The sequence below is a fragment of the Nicotiana tabacum genome, chromosome 11 (assembly GCF_000715075.1).
Source record: "Nicotiana tabacum cultivar K326 chromosome 11, ASM71507v2, whole genome shotgun sequence".
Lineage (NCBI taxonomy): Eukaryota > Viridiplantae > Streptophyta > Magnoliopsida > Solanales > Solanaceae > Nicotiana > Nicotiana tabacum.
The window spans coordinates 27,158,956-27,178,876 of record NC_134090.1 but is presented as its reverse complement, the minus strand read 5'-3'; the positions used below and the strand labels follow the sequence as shown (position 1 = coordinate 27,178,876).

The 19,921-nt window shown below is 37.9% G+C and overlaps 1 long non-coding RNA gene across 1 annotated transcript; it reads left to right on the top strand.

The window, feature by feature from the left end:
- The first annotated feature begins 1,851 nt into the window (after positions 1 to 1,851).
- LOC107797022 (uncharacterized) lies at positions 1,852 to 19,740 on the top strand. Its single transcript, XR_012696477.1, has 2 exons — positions 1,852 to 2,587; positions 17,465 to 19,740. It is a non-coding gene; the product is annotated as an uncharacterized LOC107797022 (long non-coding RNA).
- Positions 19,741 to 19,921: the final 181 nt, after the last annotated feature.

The following is a 19,921-nucleotide window of genomic DNA, read 5'->3' as shown; positions in this document are numbered from 1 at the left end:
TTTCCAGGACCCTCCTGGATAATGGGATGTAGTTTTAAGACTTTCTTAGATAACAAGATTTAGCGGAAGTCACACCTTTAGAAGATATAATTTTGATTTTAAAACCATCATTTAACTAGGAGTTTTCAGGACCCGCCTGGATAATGGGATTTAACTTTCAAATTCATGGAGATATTTGGTAACATGATTCAATTAACACTCACAGATGCGCCCAGCACCAAACTGGGGCAGGAAAATTTCTTTTGTTTTGTTCGTTTTGTTGTAATCAGGTTCAAAGGCAGTAGTTTCAGAGGAGCAGTTCAAGTTTCGGCAATCAGACGCCCACCTGGAGAACACGGGAATACAGTTCAAGTTTCGGCAATCAGGCGCCCACCTGGAGAGCATAGGAATACAGTTAAAGTTTTGACAATCAGGCGCCCACCTGGAGAGCACGGGAATACAGTTCAAGTTTGGTAATCAGGCGCCCACCTGGAGAGCAAGGGAATACAATTCAAGTTTCGGCACTCAGGCGCCCACCTGGAGAGCAAGGGAATACAGTTCAAGTTTTGGCAATCAGGCACCCACTTGGAGAGAAAGGGAATACAGTTGAAGTTTTGGCAATCAGACGCCCACCTGGAGAGCAAGGGAATACGGTTCAAGTTCAGCAGTCAGGCGTCCACTTGGAGAATAAGGGAAAGCATCTCAGATTACAATTCAAGTCAGCAACAAAAGAAGCTCGTGGCGAGAATGCGAGTCAACAGTCCAAGGTGATCAACGAAAGTTAGTCACGGGGAAGAAAAAAAAAAGAGAAGACAAGAAGTGAATCCAAATGCAGAAGTTGATGAAAGATGTGAGCTTCTCAAGACATGGTTGAGGTCACAAGCACTACATGTCCGGTCTTGATCCGAAAATTTGAAGAAGAACGAGCTAGCACCTGCAACTAGCAAGCGTCAAGGTTCAAATCCAAAGTCTGCATGAAGAACCATTCAAGACTCAGGATCAAGCTTCAGAAGACTTATAGATAGGAATCTTGTAACTCGTAGTTGACATGCTTAGCTAGTCTTTTTCATTTATTTTGATTTTGATGTAATAACAAGGCCGCGGAACGGCACCTCGACCGGCTCTCCACCTCGGCATACTCCATCATCTCACTCACCTCTAAACTACACGTGGCCTGATTCCTTTATAGCCAAGGATATGTAGGCAGCTTAGATACCAGGGCTCGATCACATTCCATTATCTCTTAGTTTTAGGCTCTCCAAATAAGGGTCGGGTAAAAAAACATATCTAGTCGTTGTTTATTTGAAAATACTTCGTCTTTCTAGTCAAAGAGGGGCAGCTATAGACATGTGATTTTTGATCCTCCCCAAGATTTTACATATTTTAGCACGTAAATATTTAATTTAGGCCTAATATAGCTATTTCAACTCATTTTTACTCTTTTACTTTTATTTTATTACAAGAAAACAAAAATTACAAAAATAAGCTCATTAATGTTATGTAGTCATTTTTTAATCATGAAAAAAATACCAAAAAAATATTTTTTAATAATTATTTTTACTTAAGTAGAGCTAATTAATATTTTTGATAATACTTTTAGTTAATTAAGCTAATTTTAAACATAGCTAGTCATACAGGCCCAAGTTTCTAGCCCATTCCTTAAGCTCAATATTCAATACCCATTAAGTTAATCCTAAGGACTCTTCTAGACTCTTCTTTAGAACAAAAAATAAATAAAAAGACCCTAAGGACTTAACATAAAAGACCTAGGGACTAATTGGCAAAATACACAAAAATACACATTAGACCTAGACATTATGAGGAGCAGCCGTTTCTTTTACATGGGAGAGGACCCTTATCTTCTGAAAAGACAACAACAAAGGAGAGGCTAGCAAGAAAAGCCTAACAGACAAGGACCTCCATTTTCTTCTACACAAACAAAAGAACCCTAGCAACCCAGACCAAGGCTTCAGCCATTTGAACACAAGGTAGCGGCTTCATCTTCCTCACAGCAGCTCTTGCCATTTCCATGGTCGTCGCTGCCATCGAAGGTGATGACTGGCGATGGCCATGACAGCTTTACCACCATTATTTTCGTTTCCTTCACTTCTAACCTGTAGATCTGGCTAGAAATGTCCAAGTTTCAGTGATTGTCAGTCCCTCGAGACACTACTCGGTTTGTTCGTTGTTTTTGACGTTCGTTGTCGATCTGTTTCGTTCTATTCTCCCTTAAGACGTTGCTCGTCGTGGCAGTAGCGTCGCTGTTGGTGACTCTATTTGCTGGCCAGATTTCCTTTCGTTTTGTTTGCCGGAAAACCTGTTCTGTTGGACTCCATTAATCTCAGTGAAAATACCCTCCAAACTTCAGCTTTAAATCACCCCGAAGTGGCGCGAAACCAGCCAAAACAACCCCTTGTTGCGTAACACGACGGCATCTTGCGTCGAGCTTTTCCAGTCGGGGTTCTGTCGGTCTTGCTCGTATTTTTCAGTATTTGTCGTCGGGTTCTATTTGCTAGTTGAACGACTTTGTTGGTGTATCAAGCTTCGTTGGTGTATCAAGCTTTGTTTCGAAGGTCCTTTATAAATACACAGAAGAGTTTTTGTCGAGGTTCTTTCTTTTCTAATCTCATTTTATGGTTGATTTGTTCGGAATTGTTATTTAAACTGTTTGAGTATTTGAATGTCTTCAAATTGGTTGATTCTATGTTTATTAGTTACTCTATTCTGTCAAGTAATTTTATTAAGGCAACTCGTTAAATTGTTCTTTAAATTACATGGGCTAATAGTAAGCTTGATCTTAAAGGCAAATTGGTCAGACAAAAATGGATCACATAGGAACGGATTTAGATTTGGATCGTTGAATGTTTTGAAATACAGAATTTGGTCTTTGATCTAGTATTGGAAGATCTGAACCTTTTAATGAATATCTGGCTTTAGTTGTTTGGCTGCAAGTCTTGGGCCATGCTAACCTAATTATTCTATAAATTAACTTACTCAATTTTCCATAACCCTTCCATAAATCATGTCCTTATAATAATATTAAAATTAGTCTAGATTAATAGCTCATGGGCATCGTAGCTTGCTTTAGGCGCGCTATTTTAAAAAATTACCTTCCTAAACTCGGGTGTGCATTTATGTGACCCAAATTCAAATCTCAACAATGTTAGATAAAATATGTCGAGGACCGCGGGTGCATTTATGTGACGTGGTTCAAGACGTGTTTTAAATAACGTTGAAATCTTCCTAATATTAACTAAAAGCGGTTATAAAGTTAAAGTTGTACCATGGGCTAAAATATGTATTAAAAATCAGATAATAGGCCAATTATAACAGTTGAGCGACCGTGCTAGAACCACGGAATCCGGAAATGCCTAACACCTTCTCCCGGGTTAACAGAATTCCTTACTCGGATTTCTGTGTTCGCGGACTGTAAAACAGAGTCAATCTTTTCCTCGATTCGGGATTTGAACCGGTGACTTGGGACACCATAAAATTATCCCAAGTGGCGACTCTGAATTTTAATAAAATGATCCCGTTTCGATTTTGTCACTTTAAGTTGGAAAAAACTCTCTTATATCACCCTTCTTGGGGTGTAGTAAATAAGGAGGTGTGACAACGGTATCACTGGCTCTTACCAAATAATTTATTCCCAAATTTTACAAAAATTATGCAAAACTACTTTATCCCTGGACTATTTCTTGATAATATTATTTTCCGCAAGAGATTTAAAATTATACAATGTCATACTATCAATTTCACCTTTGAACACCATTTATTATTTTTCATCGAATCTAATTTAGTAATAAAAAGTATAAATTACTATCATAACCTATGCTTCCCAAGTCTGAGAGTGCAAGACTAATTGAGCATCATACTAGCAACTAATTCATGAGCAATATACTAGTAAAAAAATAGGAACCTTCATGGCTATGGCTCGTAATCTAACTCCCAAGTCCCAATTATAATTATTGTTATTTCGAAATTATGGTTTACGCTCGAAAAAGATCAGAAATGATTAGTACTTTGAAATTTAGCCAAACACCGTGAAGAAGATTAGGAATAAAAGAAAGAAAAATGAGGAAGTTTATGGCAACCCTAAGTTTTCCTGAAGTTATGTTAGTAAAAGTTTTTCTGAAGATATGTTAGTAAATATGACTTACTTCCTTTTTTAATTTTTATTTGTTTATTTTAAATAAAATTCCTAATAGATCTTAATTTGTCTTATATGGTTAATTTAATTACATTTGGTGTAAACATCAGGTACGGGTAAGTTTTTATTCGATTTAATTTTTGATTTTTTATTAATATTTTGTTTCTCTTTTCCTTTTTTTATTAACTATAGAAAAAAAATTTAAAAGAAATTTTAGGTGTTATCTTTTGATTTGTTAATTTGCCACGTCATCTGCGAGTGTAACTCATCTATAAGATTTGTCGAGCATGAGTGTGCATAAGACACACTGAAAAATAACTTGAGATGCCTACTTGATAAATAGGTCTGTAGAGGTATCTATTTGATCGTTGTGGATGACTTAAAATGGCCATTTATGTACTTCACCTAAGTAATATTTCATATATAGTAGTTGCCAATAGTTGATCTAACCAATCTGTTCAACAAAGGAATCATGCGAATTGGGATATTTGTTAATACTTCAAATGTTACCAACAAAGTTGTGATTCAAATGTCACAGTATATCTTTATCACTACTATATATGCTAAATGTGAGTCCTGGGGAGAGAAAATATCTATGGAATAGCTTGGAAATCTTGAGTCAGTCAATTGATGGTCCTTGATGCGTGGGTGGTGATTTTAATGTCATTGCAGACATTGAGGAAAAATTAGGTGGCAAGGCACACAGAATGTACAAAAGTTTGGAGTTCATCAATTATATGGATAACTGTGGAGTCACAGATATTGGTTTCACAAGCCCAAAGTTTACATGGTGCAATAACAGAAGAATAAAGAAGAGGGTATGAAAGAGATTTAATAGAGTGTTCATCAATGATCTCTGGGCTCAGAGGTTTCAAAATAGCACCATCAGGCACCCAGTCAGAACAGGATCAGATCACAGACCTTTTCTGATGAAGAGTTTTCAGCCAGGCCACAAGAACATCAAATACTTTAGGTTCCTCAATTTTTGGATTAAACAACCAGGCTTCTTTGATATTGTTAAGGAGGTTTGGGACACTCAAATTTAAGGTAACTCAATGTGGAAGTTACAATCCAAATTAAAAATTCTCTCAAAAAAACTAAGTGATTGGTCTAGAGAGGACATTGGAGATGTAAATGAACATGTTCTGAAATAGGAAAAAAAGGTCCAGGAAAAAGAAAAAATGGATAGCCTCACCAATATAGATCAAGGGAGGATAGAATTCAATAAAGTGCATGCTGAATATATTAAGTGGTTAGGAATGCAAGAAAGCTAATGTTAAATGGTTTGAAGAGGGTGATGCTAACACTAACTATTTTCACTGTCTTATGAGAAACAAGAGAAGAAAATTACAACTTCATAAAATCAAAATTAGCAGGGGAAGATGGATTCAAGGAGGGGAAAAGATAGCAAAGGCAGCTGAGAAGCACTTCAAAAATATTTTTAACTTGCCAAAGCCAAAGCTACACAGTTCAATCCTGAATTGTATTCCTCGTGTTATTTCCGAGGATCAGAATAGTAGACTAGCAAGTATTCCTACAGAAGAGGATATAAAAGATGTGGTTCACAACCTCAATGGAGACAGTGTTGTTGGTCCAGATGGATACAATGGGACCTTTTTTCATAGTTGTTGGTGTATTGGAAAAAAACTGAATTTACATTGTAGGTGACGTGGCATGACACGTGGACTGGTCAAACGGTCAAAACACAACAAATAGCCAAAAGGCACGGGCGACAACAGATAAGGGAAAAAGAAAGCAACACAGGTGCGGACCGTTACTAAAATAGGTACGAGTCTCGTACCTATCCAAGTCATTTAAAGACCGAAGATCGGAAGAAGTTGAAGATACGAATCTGATGACGTAAAAGAGTTTAAATACAGCATTAAATATCAAATACGTTAGAATATTTGATTTAAAAAGAAATGATTGTGTAACGTTTCTTTTAATGTCATTTATTGCTCATAATTGCCTCATTAAGACAAAGGCATTACATCTTGTCCTAGAATTAACTATAAAAGGAGAAGAATTCACCATCTGTGAGGATACAAAATACTATTGGAATCTTACTGAAATACAAAACTATTTACTGCTTTACCATCATTCTCAAAAATATTTTATTTTCGTCTCCTGATTATGAGTAACCCGAATTTCTTTTTAGCTTTGATCAAAGATTCAGATTTTTGGTTAAACAAATTGGTTCCGTTACCGGGAATATGATAATCTTTTCTTTTAAGCTATATCTTGTCCATTGTTATCACCATGTCAAACAACAACACCGACAATAATAGTAATAACACATTGGGAAACCATGAAAATCAAATCCATCAAAATCAAGGTGACGTGGTTCCCTCCCCTCCAGATTCACCACGTCAATCTCGTGAAGGCACTCCTATTACTGAATCCCGTGCTGATCAACAAGAACAATCTGAACACTTTGAAGGTACAAATGAAGCTTTACAAAAGCTAATTGATGCACAGGTCGGCAAAGCTCTTCAGGCTCTAGTTAGTCGATTGCCTGCTGCACCACCCACATCAACTCCTAATAATAATACATTGGAGAATCCCCGTTCTGGTCTTGTTAATTCTGGAAATGGAGCAACCACCAGTGAACCACAGGAAGGAGGACCAGGTAATTCAAATAATTCATATTTGCAAAATTTAGTACTAACCTTGCAGAAACAGATTAAGGAACAAAATGAGCGTATTGAGCAAATCCCTGGAGTTCCGCCTGTAATAAAAGGAGTAGACATGGACAAATACTCACAACAACCTTGGAAGCCAAGTGTTGCTCCCCTTCCAATTCCGAAAAAGTTCAAAATGCCAGACATCCCGAAATATGATGGTACTACAGACCCACGGGACCACGTGACTGCATTTACAACAGGCGTGAAAGGCAACGACTTGACCAAACAAGAAATTGAATCAGTACTGGTCAAAAAATTTGGAGAAACACTCACCAAGGGTGCATTAACCTGGTATTCTCTTTTATCTGAAAATTCTATAAATTCTTTTGTTGAGCTTGCAGATTCTTTTATTAAAGCGCATTCGGGAGCACAAAAGGTTGAGAAAAGAATGGAAGATATTTTCAAAATCAAACAAGGGGATTCGGAGTTGCTTAGAGATTTTGTTGATAGATTCCAGCATGAAAGAATGACTCTACCCCGTATGCCTGACAACTGGGCTGCAATAGCCTTTGCAAGTAATTTAAATGACAAAAGTTCTGAAGCCACGAGACGACTCAAAGAAAGCCTTCGAGAATTTCCTGCAACCACGTGGAATGATGTTTACAACAGGTATAGTACGAAGCTGCGAATTGAAGAAGATACCGTACCTAAGTTTCATCATGAAGAAAGGGGTGGTCCCCAAATCAGAAACTGAAAACAATTTAGGTAAAAATAGGTACGATCCATATATGGGACCTGCAGGAAAAGACCCACGGTCAAAACAAGATAGCCAGCAATATGATCAAAAATCGAGGAACAGGGACTCTGGTTCTTCTTCGAAATTCAGGAATGATCGGAACAGACAAGAGTCACGAGATGATGACAGAAGTTTAAAGGCACGATTCAGCGGATATAATTTTAATGTCTCTACCTCCGAGCTCGTGGCTGTTTTAAGAAGCATGGGAGATAAGGTACGGTGGCCAAAAGAGATGCGGTCAAATCCAAATAGACGCAATCCAGATCATTGGTGCGAATTCCACAATAATCACGGGCACAAAACTTCAGAATGTAGATTCTTGCAGAGTGAAGTGGATCACCTATTGAAGCAAGGGTACCTCACTGAGTTATTTAGTGAAAAAGGAAAACAAGCCTATATGAAAAATAGGCAAGAGCCACCAAAGCCTCCTTCACCCAAGAGGACAGTGAATGTGATAAGTGGGGGAGAAGATATTCACGGCATAACCTACACAGCCTCCAACAAGGTTTCTAAGGTAACAATTACACACGGGAAACGGGTGTGGCAGGTCTTAGAAAATTAAAGTATTTCGTTCGATGACGCAGATACCGAAGGAGTGATAACTCCACATAATGACGCTCTGGTAATATCTTTACTTGTACATGATACTAATGTAAAACGAGTTTTGATTGATCCAGGGAGTTCCGTAAATATTATACTACTAAGGGTATTACGTGAAAAGCAAGCTGAAGAAAAAGTGATACCCAAGGCGCACACCTTGTCAGGCTTCGATAATTCAAGTGTGGTAACAAAAGGAGAGGTAATTCTAACAACTTTTGCTACGGGTGTTGTTAAAGAAACTAAATTTCAGGTAGTTGATATGGAAATGGCCTACAATATGATCATGGGGTGACTATGGATACATGATATGGATGGTGTCCCATCAACTCTACATCAAGTTATTAAATTCCCATCAACATGGGGAATTTTCCAAATTCGTGGGGATCAGCAGACGGCTAGAAGTGTCAACGCTGTAACAGGTATGAACACCGTAAATAAAGAAAAATAGCAATTACAGGAAACAATTGAAGGTGCAAAAGATCAAACTTCAGCTGAACAAGAAAAGACAGATTTGGACTCGAGGCCTGATACAATTCAGGAACCTGAAGAAAATGAAAGCATCAAAACAACAATTGAAGAGCTTGAGGCAGTGATATTATTTAAGCAATGGCCTGAACGGAAGGTTTATGTCGGAGCCAATTTAAGCTCAGACATGCGAGGTATGATAACTGAATTTTTAAAAGCTAACTTAGACTGCTTTGCTTGGTCCCACGCTGATATGACAGGGATACCACCGGATGTGATGACTCACAAACTCAATGAGGACCCTTCTTTCACACCAATAAAGCAAAAGAAAAGAAAGCAAGGTGCTTTCAAGAACCAGGTGATTCAGGATGAGGTCCAAAAATTATTAAAAATCGGATCGATCCGTGAGGTAAAGTATCCTAATTGGCTAGCTAACACGGTGGTCGTACCCAAGAAAAATGGTAAGTGGCGCGTTTGTGTGGATTATACCGATCTAAACAAAGCCTGTCCAAAAGATTCTTTTCCTTTACCGCATATAGACCAACTAATTGATGCAACCGCAGGTCATGAACTTTTAAGCTTTTTAGATGCATATTCGGGATATAATCAAATTAAAATGGATCTTGGTGATGAAGAAAAAACTTCTTTCATCACAGACAGGGGGACTTACTGTTATAAAGTAATGCCCTTTGGTCTCAAAAATGCTGGGGCAACCTATCAAAGGTTGGTCACCAAAATGTTTCAAGAACATTTATGGAAAACAATGGAGGTATATATAGACGATATGCTCGTCAAAACCCAGCAGTCTCATGATCATATTTCTCATCTATCTATTACATTTGAAATTTTGCGAAAATTTAATATGAAACTCAACCCAGAAAAATGTGCATTTGGAGTTGCATCAGGTAAGTGTTTGGGTTTTCTTGTTTCTAACCGTGGTATTGAAGTAAATCCTTCTCAAATCAAAGCAATAGAAGAAATCCCTGATATCCTTACTAATAAAAAGGAAGTCCAAAGATTAACGGGAAGAATTGCAGCTTTGGGGAGATTTATTTCCAAATCCTCAGAAAAGTGTTTTAAGTTTTTCTCTGCACTCAAAAAGCAAGATCATTTTGAATGGAATGAAGATTGTCAACAAGCCCTTAGAAATTTGAAAGCTTATTTGTCAAAACTACCGTTATTGGTAAAACCAAAGGTAGGGGAAAAGCTTCTCATCTATCTGGCTGTATCTGAAGTCGCGGTGAGTGCTGTTTTAGTCCGTGAGGACCAAGGTAAACAATCTCCTATTTATTATGTAAGTAAGTCCTTATTGGATGCTGAGACACGATACCCACATCTAGAAAAGTTAGCATTAGATTTGATCATGGCATCTAGAAAATTAAGACCTTATTTTCAATGTCATCCCATTATTGTAGTTACTGCTTTTCCGCTTCGAAATATTTTGCATAAACACGAACTTTAAAGAAGATTAGCAAAATGGGCTATAGAACTAAGTGAATACGAAATCATTTATCAACCCAGGACCGCTATAAAATCTCAATTACTAGCTGATTTCGTGGCCGATTTTAGTCAGGGGATGCATTTAGAAGCAGAAAAAGAATTGCTAGTCTTTAATGGTACAAACCCGGGGACTTGGGTTTTATTCACTGATGGTTCATCTAATGTAAAAGGGGCAGGCCTAGGGATAGTCCCCGTACCACCTACGGGTGAGACTATTAGACAGGCTATAAAATGTCACTCTATAACTAACAATGAAGCAAAGTATGAGGCTGTAATTGCAGGTCTAGAATTGGCACGAGAACTCGGCATAACACAGATTATAATCAAGAGTGATTCTCAACTCGTGGTCAATCAAATGCTGGGGACTTATACAGCCAGGGAGACGCGAATGCAAGAATACCTCGCAAAGGTACGGGAGTTAATAAAGCAATTCCAAACATGGAAAGTAGTGCAGATCCCAAGAGATGAAAATGTAGAGGCAGATGTTTTAGCTAATCTCGCATCTGCAGCAGACGTAGCAAACGATACAAATGCTTCAGTCATACATTTATTTCATTCTATTCTCGAACCTGATAAAAACGAGGTAAATTTTAATCATTTAACATGGGATTGGAGAAACGAAATTGTTGCCTTTTTACAGCACGGTACCGTGCCTAATGACAAAGGAAAGGCTCATGCGCTTCGCAAAAAAACTGCTCGATATTGTTTATATCAAGGAAATCTTTATCGAAAGATGTTCGGTGGACCACTAGCAAGGTGTCTCGGACCCTCTCAAACAGAATATGTGATGAGAGAAGTGCACGAAGGACATTGTGGAAATCACGCATGGGGGAGGTCACTGGTAAGAACATTAATACGTGCAGGATATTATTGGCCTAAGATGGAAGAAGAGGCAAACAGTTTCGTGTCCAAATGTGATAAATGTCAAAGATATGGCAATAATATGCATAGACCAGCTGAGTTACTACATCTTGTTATAGCCCCATGGCCCTTTATGAAATGGGGAATGGATATCGTAGGTCCACTTCCACAAGCAAAAGGTCAGGTAAAGTTTCTACTTGTACTTACAGATTATTTCACTAAATGGGTAGAAGCAGGGGCATTTAAATAGGTACGAGAGAAGGAAGTTAAAGACTTCATATGGCGAAATATAATATGCCGCTTTGGAGCACCAAAGGAGATCGTGTATGACAATGGACCACAATTCATTGGAGCTCAAATCACAGAATTTCTTCGAAGTTGGCAGATTAAAAGGATAACGTCTACGCCATACCATCCAGTGGGTAATAGACAAGCGGAATCCACTAACAAAGTCATTATCAACAACTTGAAGAAGAGGTTACAGGATTCAAAAGGTAATTGGCCTGAGGAGTTACCTGGAGTATTATGGGCTTATCGTACAACGACAAAAACAAGCACTGGAGAAACACCATTTTCAATGGTTTATGGTGCGGAAGCCTTAATTCCAGTTGAAATAGGTGAGCCAAGCATACGGTACGATCGGGAAACGGAGGAATCGAATGATGAAGAGATGCGGGTCAACCATGATTTGCTTGAAGGAAGAAGAGAAGCTGCATTGATAAGAATGGCAGCACAAAAGCAAGTAATTGAACGATATTACAATAGGAAAGCACGCCTCAGATTTTTCAAAATTGGGGACTTCGTGCTTAAAAAGGTGTTCCAATCTGCAAAGGCTGCTAATTCAAGAAAGCTAAGTCCAACGTGGGAAGGACCGTACAAAGTCCGTGACATTGCGGGAAAAGGAGCATACGAGTTGGAGACAATGGACGGCAAAGTTTTACCCTCACATTGGAATGTCGTCCATTTAAAAAGATATTACTTCTGAGAAAGTACCCACGGTCAGGTATCACCATGTTAAAATTTCTCTCTTGAATTATTATTGTTTTACTAACGATTTTAGATGCTAGGCAAAAAACCCTAACTCGTGCCAAATGATGAGTCACAACCTGCAAGGCAAAATGGAGTATTCTTAATTTCCCAGCCCAGGGTTACAATTAATCTGATGGAAATACACACGAGTTAGGCAGTCTTCATCTATAATCGCACCTCCGAGTCCCGTATATCTTTCTGTTTCAGGAAAAGGGCCAAAGTAAAAGAAATAAACAAGTGCTCGAGGCTTCATACTTCACCGCTCAAACACTTGGGGGACTACATATTATACACAGATATGTGTAGAGAAACAGATACGAATATCGAACAAAAGTCGGCCACAAAGAGACAAGTGTTGAGAAAAAGTTACGAAGTCTTCAGCATTCATGAGAACAACAGAGTCATCTCTCAAACTCATAAACAAAGTCACCTCTCAAACCCTTCTTAATATATAAAGATAGGGTCATGACTATGTACTGAAACAGGTTATGAAGAAAAACCTTGTTTATTCTATGTTATGTACAAATTTGTTACAAGAAAAACAGTTACGAGAAAGTTGTAGATGTATTGTAATACATGTAATAGTTAAACACTTGTTAAAGTTCATGAATAAAAACTTGCCAAAGTTGTTTCATACAAAACATGTGTATTCCTATTTCTTTCATCATATTATAACACAATTATGAAGTTGAGACGTCTTCTTCATTAAGTGTCGATAAAATAAAAGGGCCCTCTTTTATAAGCCTCATGTTGATAATCCATGAGAAGAATCATAAAGCATTTTAAAAGGATAAAAATGCTAAGCTATTCTATAAGTCCTATATAAATGGGCAAGAATAAAATATACAGAAGTACCAATAAAAACTTCTTAATGTAAAACACTAAGTACAAACTTAGTCAGCAAAATATTTGTTTTTTACAAATGCCCCATTATGATAACTGGGGACTTCGTCAAAAGATCCCTTAAAGTTGTCAAGGGATAACACCACCAATTAATAAAAACAAAAGCAACAGTAAAGTTTGAAATACATTTAACTAGTCACTGAAGGGGTTGGAACATCAGAAGTTGCAATTTCATTTTCAGGAGCAATTTTAATTGGGCTTGGAATGTTGAAATCACCGAGGGAAGCAAGAGTCACAGGAGCTTCAGCTTCCATGGACTGTGTCATAGAAGTTTCACCCTCGGGAGCCTGAATTGCAACCCCAATTGTTGCAGTAGCCACTTCTTCATTTAAAAGCTCTTCCGTTCCAGGAGCTTCAAGTGCAGGAGAAGGAGTATCAACAGGTTGTTGACTTTTCTCGATAGTGTCTAAGACTTTGGCTAATTCAGATTGAAAATCGAAGCTTTCCTGAGCAGCTTCCATCAAAGCATCACGGCGATATTTCAGGAAAATCCAACTTACCTCTATGTTGAAGTTCTCCTCCAGAAGTCCATACTCCATTTCCCACATAACAAGATCATTCTTCAATATTTGATGTTCAGCTAAATGGGAATCAAGGGAAGCTTCAAGGGAGGCATGAGAACTCTTCAAAGCTCGAATCTCGTCAGAGGAGGTCTGTAAGTCAAGCTTTGCACTAATTCTCCTGCATACTCTTCTTTCTTGGCTAAAAGTGCCTTAAGCTCCCTGACTTCTTCACTAGCCTTTGATAATTGTTCTGACAATGAGCACTCCAAAAGCTCTTTATCTCTTTTAAATTGGCTTGAAAAAGCCTTGGCAGTTGCTAGTTCAGAGTCAAACCATGCTTTTGCTGCTCCAGGAGATTTCTACTTTCTTGCAACTCCTCTATGGTCCCCTGAGCATTCTCAAACTGTTCTTTCCAATTAGCTGCTTCAAGCTGGGCTCCCCTGGCTATTTTCTCGGCCTCATGGATAGATTTTTAGACTCACGGGTTTTTCTTTCCAGAAGGGAAATTCTTCCCATCAATTCTGTACCAATGAGGTTAGCCTACAGAGATAACACATAGAAATGAGTATTTGTAGATTAAAAACAAAAAACTTGTTAGTAAAGGAAAAATACCTTCAAAGTAGAATGAACTATGTCATTCATCAAAGTCAGGCAGCTGTGGCTCTCCATCTTCTTCTTATCAATATCACCGATTAGAGGCTCGAGCCAAACATCAGCTCCACCAGTCTTTCTCAAAAGGCTATGGTTGGCAGAAACTTCAAGAGTAACACTTCTCATAGCCATGGTTCTACTGCTAGAACCCGCCTCTGTATGCTGAACGAAGGGAGGAGAAGCCATGGAAGGAGGAGTAGTAGAAAATTTAAACACAGCAACAGGAGTCATAGGAGTCAAATAAGGGATGGAAGGAGAAGATGAAGAAACCAACACAGGAACGGAAGCAGGTGCAGTTGAAACTGGCAAAGGAATGGAGGAAATAGGAACGAATGAGGAGAGAGGAGCTTCATCAAAAACAGGGCCGAGCTAGCCACTCTCAAAACCACTATCAAAAAGACGCTGAGTTAATTCATTAGTATCTTTTGGCACGGTGTCCTCGTCAGAATGAATCAAAACAGGTTCGGTGGATGAAGTTTGAGCAGGGGTATCCTCAATTTCATCACTGTTAATGACTCGTCTCCTAACTCTTGGCCTGGCAATTAAAGAGGTATCTTCCTCTTCCTCATTCTCAGAGCTTTCTCCTATAGCTTTCCTTTTGGGAAGCGAAGTTCGAGCCTTGTTCAAATCAAGTGCAGCATTAGCAGACATGCGAATGGCCATAGCTACTTCAGCTTCCATTCCTCTAACACCAAATCCTGATCAAAAGAAGGATACATAATCAACATTGAGAAAAAGGTGCTAAACATGTAAAAAGAAAAAAACGTGTAAAAAGGGACATACCATGTGTTTTCACCTTCCAGCCATGTAAAGAAGAAATTGATTTCCAAGTTCTTTGATCCTTAGGAGCAATCTTCAAAATTGAATCTACCCAACTACGGAAGTCAGGAATAAGTTCCACATCTCCCATGGTTGCTACAAAAAAACAAAAAGAGACGAAGTGAGAAAAAGAATCAGAATTCTCAAAAATAGGTGCGGTAAATAAAAGAAAACTTACGTGCAAAATTCCACTTCTCAGGGAAGGGAATATTTGTTTCACCAAGAAAGTCCACCGTACGTACAGCAACGTAACGGGTGTACCATCCACGATCCCTGTCATCTTCAGGGCTTACCAAAACCTTTTTTCTTCTTGCAGTTAAGGTAAAAACCCCATGGCGCATTAAATTGGGATGGTATAAATGAATAAGGTGAGAAAGGGTGAAGTCAACATTGGCTTTGGCAGATAAGTATCTCAGACAAGCCACTGCTCTCCACACTAGGGGACCGACTTGGGCCAAACAGATTTTAAAGAAACGGCAAAAGTTAATAATGACTGGGTCAACCGGAGGATTAAAACCCAAAGTAAATGGGTAAGTATAAACAAAAGAGTAACCATTTCTAAAGGAAGAAATTCTTTGATTTGGGGAAGGAATTGACATTCGAAGACTATTGCTCCAGTTACAATCCCTTCTGATGGTAGGAATTGTAAGCTCGGTTACTAATGAAGGATACGTGTCAGCTTTTTCTAAATTTACAATTTGCCTTTGAAGAGACGTTCTATCACTCCCAAAAGATAAATCATTGGGAACAATTTCATCGACTAAAGGTTTTTGAGAAGAATCAAGGATTTCTTTACCTTTAGAAGAAGGGGTCTTCGGAATAGAACTCCCGATACTAGGAGAAGCAGAAGCAGGACCAGATAAACCATCACGAGTGGACCCTAGGCCCAAGCTCCGAAGCCTACCTCCTCTGCCTCTCCTATGTCTTGTGGGGGCATTGGGGAAGTGATCGAGAATTGGAACTTTTCTAGGGTTAGGGTTTGGAGATGATATAGTTGAAGAAGGATGTACTAAAGGGGAGAGAAAATACAAGTAAGTAAGAAATTGCTTGTTGAAGATCTATGAAGAAGAAGGTAAACGAAAGAGGATTAAAAATGCTTATAATGACAACCGTCAAACTTAGAAGTGCAATGATGAAAAACCTATAATAAAGGCAACTATCATTTCGTGAATAGTGTGAATAAAGAAATCTCAAAAAAAGGGTGTAGAATTGCAGAACCAATCAGAAGGTGACACGTATGTAAAGCATTAAATGGAAGGGACAATTGAAGCGTCAGTATTTGTCATAATATTAATTACGGCAAAAATTCCCTTTTTATGAAGATCCACTTCCCAATTATTTACTTGATAAATAAATGGAAAGTAGGGGGACTATCTATATTGGAAAAAAACTGAATTTACATTGTAGGTGACGTGGCATGTCACGTGGACTGGTCAAACGGTCAAAGCACAACAAATAGCCAAGAGGCACGGGCGACAACAGATAAGGGAAAAAGAAAGCAACATAGGTGCGGACCGTTACTAAAATAGGTACGAGTCTCGTACCTATCCAAGTCATTTAAAGACCGAAGATCGGAAGAAGTTGAAGATACGAATCTGATGACGTAAAAGAGTTTAAATACAGCATTAAATATCAAATACGTTAGAATATTTGATTTAAAAAGAAATGATTGTGTAACGTTTCTTTTAATATCATTTATTGCTCATAATTGCCTCATTAAGACAAAGGCATTACATCTTCTCCTAGAATTAACTATAAAAGGAGAAGAATTCACCATCTGTGAGGATACGAAATACTATTGGAATCTTACTGAAATACAAAACTATTTACTGCTTTACCATCATTCTCAAAAATATTTTATTTTCGTCTCCTGATTATCAGTAACCCGAATTTCTTTTTAGCTTTGATCAAAGACTCAGATTTTTGGTTAAACAGTTGGATATCATAAAGGAGGATATAATATCCTTTGTTCATTAGTTTTTCAAAGGGAAAAACCTTACAAAATTTTATTCTCGTACATGTTTAGTTCTCATCCCTAAAATTGAAATTCCTTCTTATTTTTCAGATTTTAGACCTATAAGTCTGTCAAATTTAGCAAATAAAATTATTTCAATGTGACTAAACCCCCTACTCCCTTTTATTCCCGGAAAATCAAAGTGATTTTGTTAAAGATAGACTAATACTGAAAACATTCAATTGGCACAGGAGATTATTCAGTCTATCTCACAAACCAATAAAGGAGGAAATATTATTATGAAATTAGACATGGAAAAGGCCTATGATAGAATGTCATGGACCTTTGTTACTGCTGTTTTAAAAAAAATTGGTTTTTCAGACCTACGGACTGACATGGTGTTTAGACTAATTTCAAGAGTCTGGTATTCAATCATCATTAATGGATCTAGAACTGGTTTATTTACCTCTTCACAAGGACTCAAACAGGGAGACCCTTTGTCACCATCTCTTTTTATTATTGCAGCAGAAGTGCTGCCAAGATCTCTAAATAATTTGCATGCTAATAGAAAATTTATACCTTTCTCTATGCCTACTAATGGTCCACTGATTAATCACATGGCTTATGCAGATGATATTCTCATTTTCAGCAATGGCAATAATAGATCCATCGGGTTGATCATAAAACAAATAAGAAGATATGAGCAAAGCTCTGGACAACAAGTCAATAACAACAAGAGTTACTTTCTCACTGCCCCAAAGACTGCAGCTACAAGAATCAATAGAATGAGGGCGTATACCAAATTCATGGAGAAGGAATTCCCATTCACATACCTGGGATGTCCAGTATATGTAGGAAGAAAAAAGATTGGATATTTTGACAATATGGTAAGCAAGGTGATGCAAAGGCTAAATGGTTGGAAAGGTAGAATGTTGTCACATGGAGGAAGGATAGTGCTCATAAAAAATGTTTTGCAAGCACTACCTACATACAACCTTAGTGCATTAGTACCTCCCAAAGGAACCTTGAACTTACTGGAAAAATATTTTGCAAACTTCTTTTGGGGTTCTAATGGTGACACCAACAAATATCACTGAAGTTCGTGGAGAAAGTTATGTTATCCAACTGAAGAAGGAGGAATAGGAATAAGAAGAATGGAAGAAATTAGTGATACCCTTGCAATTAAGAGATGGTGGAGATTTAGATCGAAGTCATCCCTCTTAGCTACTTTTCTGAAAAATAAGTATTGTGTAAGAGCTCACCCTGCAACTAAGCAATGGGCTTTTGGAGATTCCCACCTGTGGAAAAAGCATGACTCAAGCTACAAAAAAAAGCTGAAGACCAAATAATTTGGCATGTTAATTCAGGAAGTTGTAGTTTTTGGTGGGATAACTGGACAGGGAAGGGTCCACTAGCTGTTGAAGTTTCTAATGCGACTAAAAGTACCAGAACTCTGGTGAATTCTTTCATAACTAATGGGGAATGGAATGAATGCAAGCTGAGAGAAACTCTCCCTGATCATTTGGTGCATCGGATCCTAAACATTGAAATAGGGAGGCAGAACACTGAAGACCAACTTTACTGGGACTTGAAAGAAACCGGTAAATATACAAACAAATCTGCTTGGAATATGATAAGGAGTTGCAAAGCCAAGGAGTAAAGTTTGACACTTCAGCATCCCTTTCAAAATATCTTTTTTTGCCTGGAGATTATGGCAGAATAAACTTCCTTTCAATGAAGTCATCAGTAAGTTTGGGAGGAACATTACTACCACATGTTTTTGTTGTTCCAATCCTAAGAATGACTCAATCAAACATGTCTTTGTGGATGGAGATGCGGCAAGGAAAATATGGAACTTTTTTGGTGGTCCTATAGGTATTTCGGGTCAATTGGGTACCATTAGGTCCATACTGAATTCCTGGTGGCAATAAATGCAGTTCATAAATTGGTTCTTCAGATTGTCCCAATCATAGTATACTGGCATTTAGGGAAATAATGGTGTCCATGCAAATATGGGGATCAAAAGTTTTTTAACATGTTCAGATTGAACCAACAAATAAGTTAGATGATTCAGGCAGCAGTAAAGAAGGCTTTCCCTAGCAATACTTTAACATTGCCTTGGATCAATTTTTGTGACACCTTACGCAAGCTTCAACCTATTCCTAAGAGTATTATTATTTGTTGGAACGCGCCAAAGTCAGGAATGATAAAATTGAATACTGATGGTAGCTATACTACAAGCAATGGAATATCAAGACTGGGTGGAATTTTAAGAGATTACAAAGTAAATCTAATCATGGCTTTCTCCCAACCAACTACCTGCAGCAGTAATATAATCGCAGAGGCAGTTGCCGTAAAATTTGGAGTGCAATGGTGTATTCTAAATGGATATAAGAATTTCTCTCTTGAATTGGACTCTATTGCAGTTGCACAGATGATCATGGATAAGCAGGCGAATATCTACAAGATGGTCAATTTGATATATGAAATCTCTCAAATCCTAAGCCAAGGTAGTGTCAATGTCAGTCATTGCTTCAGAGAGGCGAACAGCTTAGTTAAACTTGCCTAGGACAGCCAACAAAGCTCTTTCTACTACTCTTTCGAAGAACTACAACGGGCAGCAAAGGGCCATTTCTTATTGGACAAATTCCAGATGCCAAGTTTAAGGCTAAGATATGACAAGGCTAATTTTTTTGTAAGTTAGTATTTTTAGATTATAGGGATGCAAAATAAGTCTCTGTTTTGGCCATCCCTTTTTTTAAGGACAAAGATATTGTCCTTATGTTGTAACTTATGAGGTAAGGCCAAGCCCCCCTCTTGTTCCTGTCCTCGTGAATACAACTTTGACTTGGAAATTTTATATTTTAAAAAAAATGTCACAGTATTACTAGTGCTTTTACTCTGTAGATTTGGTCTTCCTATGAATCAGGCCATTGCTCTTGCTATGGATACCCTTTTAAACTTTACACTAACACTTATTTCATTCTTATTGAAGATCAACCATTCTTGCATTGGTAGGATTTGTGTCACTTTAATACTTCATATTTTTCTAGAAATACTTCACATATTTTTAGTTATGAATGTAAT